Genomic DNA, 9,605 nt, shown 5'->3' with positions numbered 1-9,605 from the left:
AGTTGTTGAACAGGGAGGGAAGACTCACAAGCCCTGCTGGGTTCCAGGTACACAAGGAGATAGTTTTTGTGTTTTATCTCCTTTATATCCTGCCTTCCTGATAAGGAGATAGACTCTATCTCTTGTCCACAGCCTGTTCCTCTGTTATTTGTATGTAGAGGTTCTTAAAATGGTTTTATTGATCTTTTTCCAATGCTGAATTTCAGTTGCCCCAGTAATTTTCCTCAGTAATTTACTTCATGTTCACTTACCCTAACATTTATTGTCCCCCACCCCCCAAGACTTGCAACCAAAATTCTTTTTGGAGGTAAGAGATGAGGTCATCATTTTTAAGCTGGTTCCGGCTGACACTGAGTCATACACCTGCCTAGCATAGAAGAAATATCTCTTGGCCTGTCCTAAGGGACCAGGAGGAAGTGTAGTAGAAAGGTGGTAATCTTGTAAAGTCAGCATTTGTAGTTAAGGATCCTAATTAGGAAGCTGACCTTGTGGTTTGTAGTGCCATCAAGTTGATTCCGACCCATAGCGACCCTGTGTAGGGTTTCCAAGGAGCAGCTGGTGGGCTTGAACTTGCAGTTCAAGTGACTTTGCAGTCTGACACATTAGTCCACAGCACCACAATAGTAAGAAGTACATGAATATTTTAAAAATGGTGAAAACAGGAGAAAGTAGAGACTGAAGCCAGGAACTCTAGGACTGGATCCCCATAGAGCTGGTTAGGCATGGTAGTAGCTGGGATGTTCTAAGGTCTCAGAGTCAAATGCCACTGTTAAGGATTTCATCAGCTTGCGTCTTGACTTTTGTAGAATTATTAATGTACATACAGTAGGTGGTATTTATAATGACACAGATGTCACTCTGAGAGATAGACAAATAGTCAATCACTATGCAGTTATCTAAGACTACATTAGCTAATGAGTTCAGGGATTCTCCCATTTCTTTTAAGGCTCCTCTGGTTTCATTAGAGAAAAGTTCGAGTTCTGCAGTGAGGTTGTTGTTAAAGTGCCATTGAGTTGATTCAAACTCATAGTGACCCTGTACAGTTTCCAAGGAGCAGCTGGTAGGTTTAAAACCACTGACCTTGTGGTTTGCAGTCCAGTGCATAGCTTATGCTGCCACACCATGAATTCATGCTCAATGTACGTTGCCCAAGGGACTTCCAATGCAAAAATTTTCCTGCCTCAAGTTACAATATTGTCTAGGAGGCTATGCTGGTGTCAAGCATGAAATTAGAGGAGGGTATAAGTATAAAAGGAGCTCTGGTGATGTAGTGGTTACAAGTTGGGCTGCTAACTTCAAGGTCAGCAGTTTGAAACTACCAGCCATTCCACAGGAGAAAGATGAGGCTTTCTGCTCCTGTAAAGATTTACGGCCTCGAAAACTCTGTGCAGGGTCACTATGAGTCAGAACCAACTCCATAATACACAACAACAACAAATAAATATAAAGGAATAGCTGGGGTGCTATCCTAGAGTTCACTGTTCATATATAAGATGAGAGTTTAGCCACTGGGTGGTTACAAAGCCTGTGGAGTTTTGACTGAACTATTGCAAGGATTGTTGGTGTAGGCACATAGGAAAGTCATATCTGTGGGTGGGGAGCAAATGGTATTGGTCCTCCTGTTAGCCAAACATGACCTTTAGCATCTAGGACTGTAAGTATCTGGTTTGGAGTAAGACCCTCCCTGTTACAGACTGCAGGTATTGGGGTGCTTAGGACCAGTGTCATGGACGAAAATTCCAGCACGTGGCCATGCTCCGACCTGCTGGCTAGAGACCCTGTGGGCTCAAGGAAGTAACCTCCGGACGTCCCGGGTCATTGGCTGTTACGAACTCACTGTAGGGCTAGCTCTGTATAATTCTCTTTAGTCCTATTAATTCACTCTATGCTTCGAACCCCTGTAATTGCAGCCTCTGAGAAAATGGTTTCCTAATGTGCCTCTCTCAATGTCTCCACTGTGTTAGCAGTGTGTAAGGTTCTGGGAACAAATCTCTCTGAGGAACAAACTCTGGCCACTGAGCTAGTATGTCCAAACTGTTCTTTATCAAATTATTCAGTTATGTTTGATATTAACTTAATACATGAATGCTTGTTACCCATGGACAAATATTAAAACAAAAAACTGCTCCTAAAGCCGAGGCTGTAGAAAGTTCCAAAAGCAAGTTTGCTGGAGCCAGGCTGTCCAAGGAATTAACTCAAAGTAGATTGGTGACTTCTAGGTTTTTGTTTAAAAAACAAAGGACTGCCGTCTTAAATCGCTTCCAGGTGCAGCCCATTCACCTAGGTGCCTCCTTCCTCCTGCAGACCTGGCCCTGGCAGCCAACACAGCGGGATTCCTTTCAATCCTTTTCACCTTCCCCCATTCGAGATTAGGTGCTATAGGTATGTTAATTAGCCTGGAGAAACTGAGTTGCTGCCCTGGGATTCGAACCTGAAAAGTACCATGTAATAATTTGCTTGAATTTCTGGAAAGTTACGGATGTTAGATTATCAAGACAATCTGTGATGTATGTTTTAGAATTTGTGCCTGTAAATCCCTGTGTCCTGTGTTGAACGATTAACCACATTTCACTTCTGTACCCCGTCTTAACAAACCCCACCTTCCTTTGTGTAAAGCTCCTCCCCGAAATAAAACGGAGGCTCAGACCCAAGCCCGCATGCGTTAAGGCTGGCATGTGAAGCGTTACAGCTGGCAAGGCATGCGTTAAGGTTTGCAGGGCGGTGCTTTACTGCCTGAAGGTGCCACGATGCCGGTAGTCCAGGGTCTGCCCACCAGTGTCACATCCACTCTGGTTTCGGGGTATCTTCTTATCTCTCTCTTTGTGTCTTTGTGCGTATTCTTTATCTGTTGCTGTTGCCGTCAGATCTCCCAACTTCGTGAACCAAACCCCCATGTCGAGGCCGGCCCCCGACACCATCCAAAGTTAACTTGCAGACTAGAAGTGCGGTAGCTGCCATTGTCCTTAGACAAGGGGGTTATCCTTTTGGTACCTCATCTAATTGTTTGGAAAAGTTAGCAACAAGCCGTTGCTTAGGGCCAAGATTCTGGGTGAAGTACTCCGTGTGTGACCTCCTCATTTTTTATGGGTGAATAGCTTAAAGGGTTTTTCTAGATTTGGTAAGCCCAGGGCTAGGGACTCCCCAAGGGGGTTTTGAGCTTGTTGAAAGCAACTTCACATTTAGAGGTCCATACTAATAGTGTCTTATCTTCTCCCTTTTGTTGTTAAGTGTCGTCGAGTGGGTTCCAACCCATAGCGACCAAAGTAAGGTTTCTGAGGAGCAGCCGCTGAGCTTGAACTGCCAACCTTGCAGTTCAAACAGCTTTTCAGTCTGACGTATTAACCTACAGCGCCACAACATGACTTCTCCCTTTAGGACCTTATATCACAGTTTTGCCATAAGACTAAAGCTAGGGATTCAAATCCTATAGAACTCTGTGATTCCCAGAAACTCTCTCAACTGATTCTTAGTTGAGGGGACCCTCTGTCTAGTAATTATGTCTTTTCTTTCAGGGACTAAATCCCTAATTCCCTGGGATAGCATGAATCCCAGGTAGTGTGCTTTTGTTTTAGAGATTTGGGTCCCTAATTTGAGAAGGAATTTCTTTCTATCAGGAGTGTTGTACACTCAGGCATGCAGGGGGCCAGGGAAAGTGACAGTGGCAACAACTACTGTGAAATGGACTGGAGGGAACACTGAGATGGAGGTAGATGCATCAGTCATCCCCAGCGTGACAGCCTGTGGGGTGACTGGGAGTGTTTCTGTTGCGCTTCATCCCCTTGTCATCCTCAACATCTCAGACCATTGGATCCTCATGTGCTCCCAGGAGGGGTGGCCTATACAGGTGATAGGGGCTCTGATCCAGAAGAAGGAGGGCCAAAATATTGAGGTGATGAATTCCTTTGAACTGGTGTTTCACACCATGGAAAAGAAGATTATCAATGACAAGGAATATTATTACACCAAGGAGGAGCAGTTTAAACAAGTTTTTAAAGAGCTGGAGTTTCTGGGTTGGTATATCACAGGGGGTCCGCCTGACCCCTCTGACATCCACATCCATAAGCAGGTGTGTGAGATAACTGAGAGTCCCTTCTTTCTTAAGTTGAACTCTATGACCAAGCATACATATCTTCCCGTCAGTGTTTTTTAATCTGTCATCGATATTATCAATGGAGAGGTCACAATTCTGTTTGCTAAGCTGACCTACACTCTGGCCACAAAAGAAGCTGTGGTGTGGACCATGTGGCCTGAATGACAGCCAAAGGCAGTGAAGAAAACTCCTTTGTGCTGATCACCTAGTAACACAGCACAATGCCATCAAGATGCTGCACAGCCTCTTGTCAAGCTCATCGTGGAGTACCTCAAGTACCTCAAGGCTTCTGAAGCAGGAGAGGCCCCCTTTAACCACAAGATATTGTGAAACCTATGCTCTGTGTCACTGCCTCCCTATACTGGGCACAGGCAAGTTCAAGACAGACTTTTATGATCAATGTAATGATGTGAGGCTCATGTCCTGCTTTGGCACCATCACCAAAACATGCAACATTATGAACCAGTTCGTGAACAAGTTCAATGTCCTTTGTAATTGACAAGTCATTGGCAGGTGAATGAGGGGGCTCTTCTGAAAGGACACTGGAAGGATGCTACACAGGTGTCAGAAAACTATCCCAAAGAGAAGGAGAGCTATACTCCCTTTCAAGAAAAGTCCGTGTCATTAATAAAAGGGAACAGCCCCTCATCATTAAAAAAAAAAAACAAAAAAAAACCCTCAGGCAGAAAGTATTTATCTTGAAAATGGAAAATGGAATAATCCTTCCACCCCTATAACCCTGCACTCAGCGAAGGACAAGGGCCAGGGTAAGTTTGACAAGACAGAGAAGATTGTGTTAGTATCTAACATGAAAAAGATAGTCTCACCTTCTTCCTCAACAGACACCCGGGGCTGTGGTGACACTGAAAATGTTCTTGTCAGTGGGAGCATAGCTAACCTCTGGGCATCATCAATGCAGGTCTCCCTCAATTGGAGACCCCTATCCATCAGGGGGCCTGGGATCTTTGGTCAGTGGGGGTCAATGTAGGACATTCCGACACTCTCGATGCCAGTGTACCCTCTACCCACAATTGTGGCATCAGTTAAGATCAAGATTATCTGCTCACAGAGGCCTCCAGCTGTTGTCCTTGCCCAAGGTGGGATGGGGACAAAGTTACTTGGTCATACCATTACAATGGCTAGTAAATGAACTTGTTTCTCCATTTTTCTGTCCACCTGGTCAGGAGGACAGAAAAGTTGAGAAACCATGGAGAGAGGCATAGAGACTTAAAATGTACACCAGAACATGATAAAAACAGCAACAACATACCTGTCAATGTATGGTTGCAGACGTTTTTGTATTATCTTTAGTAAATCTTTACTGGCATGGGAAATCAATGATATTGTCCAATGATTTCTGCATTCCATTGGGTTACCTCTCTTTGGAATGGGCACAAATATGGATCTTTTCCAGTCAGTTGGGCAGGTAGCTGTCTCCCAAATTTCTTGGCATGGATGAGTGAGTGCCTCCAGGGCGGCATCAGTTTGTTGAAAGATTTCAATTTATATTCCACCTGTTCCTTGTGCCTTGCTCTTTGCCAGTGACTTCAAAGCAACTAGGACTTCTTCCTTCAGGATCATTGACTCTTGATGATATGGTATCTCTTGAAATAGTTGAAAATCCACCATTCTTTTTGGTACAGTGACTGTGTATTCATTCCATCTTCTTTTGATGCTTTTTGCATCATTCAATATTTTGCCCATGTTGTTATTGTTGTTGTTAAGTGCTGTCAAGTCTGTTCTGACCCATAGTGACCCTGCATAGGGTTTCCAAGGAATGACTGGTGAGTTTGAACTGCTGACCTTGCAGTTCAAACCAACTTTGCAGTCCAGAGCATTAACTTACAGCACCACAGATCCTTCAGTTCCACAAGGTTTGATTTTTTTCTTTAGTTTCCTCAGCTTCAGAAATGCTGAGCATGTTCTTCCCTTTTGGTATCCTAACTTCAGGTCTTTGCAGATTTCATCATAATATTTGACTTTGCCTTCTTGAGTTGACCTTTGAAGTTTTTTGTTCAGCTCTTGTACCTCCTTATTTCTACAGTGGAGAGCAAGTTTCAGAGTTGCTTATGACATCCATTTTGGTCTTTTCCTTCTTTCTTGTCTTCTTAATGACCTTTTGCTTTTTTCCTGTATGGTGTTCTTGATGCCACCAACAACTCTTCTGGTTTTCAGTCTCTAATTAGTGTCTAATGCATCAAATCTGTTCTTCAGATGATCTCTAAATTCAGGTGGGATATATATCAAGGTCATATTTTGGCTCTTGTGAACTTGTTTTAATTTTCTTCAGCTTCAGCCTGAACATGCATAAGAGCAATTGATGATCTGTTACACAGTTTGCCCTGGCTGATGATATGGAGCTTTTCCACTGTCTCTTTCCACAGATGTAGTCAATTTGATTTCTGTATATTCCACCAGGTGATGTACATGTGTATAGTAGCCTTTTATGGGTTTTTTTTGTTTTTTGTTTTTTTAAAGGGTATTTGCAATGTAGAAGTCATTGGTCTTGCACAATTCTAATACCATGCAATCTCCAGCATTGTTACTCTCATTAAGGCCATATTTTTCAATTACTGATCCTTCCTCTTTGTTGCCAACGTTTACATTTCAACCACCAGTACTTATCAATATATCTTGATTATATGTTTGATCAGTTTCAGACTGAAGAAGTTGGTAGAATTTTTCAATTTCATCATCACTGGCTTTAGTGGTTGGTGTGTAAATTTGAATACTAGTGGTATTAACTCGTCATCCTTGTAGGCGAATCAATATTATCCTATTACATATAGCGTTGTACTTCAAGACAGGTCTTAATATGTTCTTTTTGATGATGAATGCAATGCCATTTCTCTTCAATTTGTCATTCCGGCACAGTAAGCTATGTGATTGCCAGATTCAAAATGGCCAATACCAGTCCATGGCAGCTCATTGTAATGTCTACGATATTGATGTTTATGTGTTCTATTTCATTTTTGACAATTTCCAAATTTTGTAGATTCATACTTCATACATTCCATGTTCCGATTATTAGTGGATGTTTACAGTTGTTTCTCTTCATTTTGAAATGTGCCCCATCAAAAAATGAAATTCCTAAAGGCTTTACTCCATTTGCATCATCATGGTCACCTCTACTTTGAGGAGTTAGCTCTTCCCTAGTCGTATTTTGAGTGCTTTCCAACCTAAGAGGTTCAGCTTCTGGCACTATATCTGACAATATTCTGGTGCTCTTCATCATGTTTCAGTATTCATTATTCTGGTGCTTACAGTGTTCCACTGCTGTTCATAAGGTTTTCAGTGACTATATATTTGGTGGTGGACTGTTTCACTTTCTTCCTAGACTATCTTCATCTTGAAGCTCATCTGAAACTTGTCCACTGTAGGTGACCCTGCTGGTATTTAAAATACTTGTGGTATAGTTCTCATAATCACAGCAACATGAAAACCACCACAGTATAACAAATTGACAGATGAATGGCGGGATGTGAAGTAAAGGAGAAGTAATTTACAAGCTCTAGGTTAGCTTGGGTGATGGGGAGGGCAATGCACAAGAAGAGGAAGAGCGGCAGATAAACAATGAAAATAAGGGAAGACTTAAGAAGATATGCATGACCTAAATTGGATAGAGGTAAATAGTGATTTATACACAACCTTGGAACTACAGTGTTCTGTGAGTAGATACATGGATTGAGACATGGTTTGAATGGGTAAAGGAGGGAAAATAACACTTTTGTATATAACTGTGTTGTCAATATTGGTTTCCTTTACCTACTATTGTAAGATGGACATTTATGTGTGATAGAAATGAATATTGGGAATTATCATTACAGACTGCTTGTAAGCCTATATTGATTGGATTTGCTAAATGGGTGATTAGAATTTGCCCAGGGAATTAGGCTTCTTGGTAAGCCTTAGTAGAGTGTGGGGCCTTAGATTCTAATCAATATATCTTTCTGCAATATTGTGAGGGAAATGAAAACATTGCTTGGGGCAACAACATGAATGTGTACTGCTGACCACTACAATTGAACACAAACTCTTTTCAACTATCCTTCTTGATAGGTATTGAAAAGATTGCATTCTGCCATATTGATAGTTGCATCTAAGCACCCAGAAGCCGTTAATCTGTTTTGTTAAATCACCACAACTCTGATTGTGGTTACCACTTCATTAAGTTTAATACCATCATTATTTGTCATGACTCTCCTTCTTCCTTTGTTTCTCTAGGAGAATAAAGACCAATTGTGCCTTGCAAACTTTTAAGCACCCAGATACTATACAAGAAACCTGTAGATAGAATAGAATCACTAAATACCTTAAGCCAATTACCTGACTCCTTGAAATCTTCCAATCAAAGAACCAAATCCTATGAGATATTTTGTTGTAGATAAGCAAACTCCGCAGCTACTCTTTTGGTCATTATAAATATGTCTATAACACAACTTTTGCTAACTCAACTTTTTATAGATAACCTATTGGCCACACTTACAATAATTGCCTGTGCAACTCTACCCTTAATTCATGCAATTTTTGCATCACCATTATGAAACAGTAATCCATAAAAAAAACAAAAAACAAAAAACCTTTTTCCCTTCCTCCTGCCCATTTCAACCACTAATAAACTTTGGTCTGTGCATATTTGCCCTTTCTTATCTTTTTATACAAGGGGACTTCAGAAAGTTTATGGAAAATTCCATTTTTCCATGAAATTTTTGACATCCCCTCATATGTAATATTTGTCCTTCTGTGATTGACTTATTTCATTCAGCTTAAAGTCTTCAAGTTATATCCATATGGTAGCATATATTAAGATTCCATTTCTTTGCTGGCTGAGTAGTATTCCATTGTATGTATGTATGTACCACATTTTGTTTATCCATTAATCTGTTGAGCTTTAGGTTTTTCCACACTTTTTTTATTCAGAATAGTGTTGCAATGAACATTGGTGTCTACGTCTGTTTGAATCTCTGCTTTCAAGTCTTTAGGGTATGTACTTAAGAATGGAATTGCTGGGTTATATGGCAGTCCTCTTTTTATTTTTTGAGGAACAGCAGTACTGTTTTTCACAATGTCTGTACCATTTTGCATCCTTACCAGCAATGGATAAGGATTTACATTTCTCCAAATATTCTTCAACATTTGTTATTTTCTGTTTGTTTGTTTGTTTTTAGTTTTAAAAAAATATATCTTGGGGTTGGGACTTGATGGTGGCTAGGGTGGAGGTTCAATGAGGTTCCCCATTAGCAATACCACAGAATACCAGGCAAAACAGATTCAGGGCAGAGCTCCAAAACTTGGAACCACATATCTAGGACTATTTAAAAGGTTTGAAGGCTTAAAGCTAGAGGAACTTGTAGCAAAAATAAGAAATTGCATACTTTTGAATCTGGCAGGCTCAGTGGCCTGGAGCCAACAACTTGGGCAAGACCAAATGGCAATACCAAGTGGGGGAGCAGACATACCATGGAAAAACACCATGGGAACTTTGGAGCAAAGGTGGGCAATATAGTTTTGCTTT

General features: G+C 41.2%; 1 pseudogene; it reads left to right on the top strand.

Annotated features, from left to right (window-relative positions):
- Positions 1-2,892: 2,892 nt before the first annotated feature.
- On the top strand, positions 2,893-4,625 carry LOC102820537 (annotated as a pseudogene).
- Positions 4,626-9,605: the final 4,980 nt, after the last annotated feature.

Source organism: Chrysochloris asiatica, unplaced genomic scaffold (assembly GCF_000296735.1).
Source record: "Chrysochloris asiatica unplaced genomic scaffold, ChrAsi1.0 scaffold00107, whole genome shotgun sequence".
Taxonomy (NCBI): Eukaryota; Metazoa; Chordata; class Mammalia; order Afrosoricida; family Chrysochloridae; genus Chrysochloris; species Chrysochloris asiatica.
The sequence above is the reverse complement of the archived record's forward strand: the minus strand, read 5'-3'. Positions and strand labels throughout refer to the sequence as shown.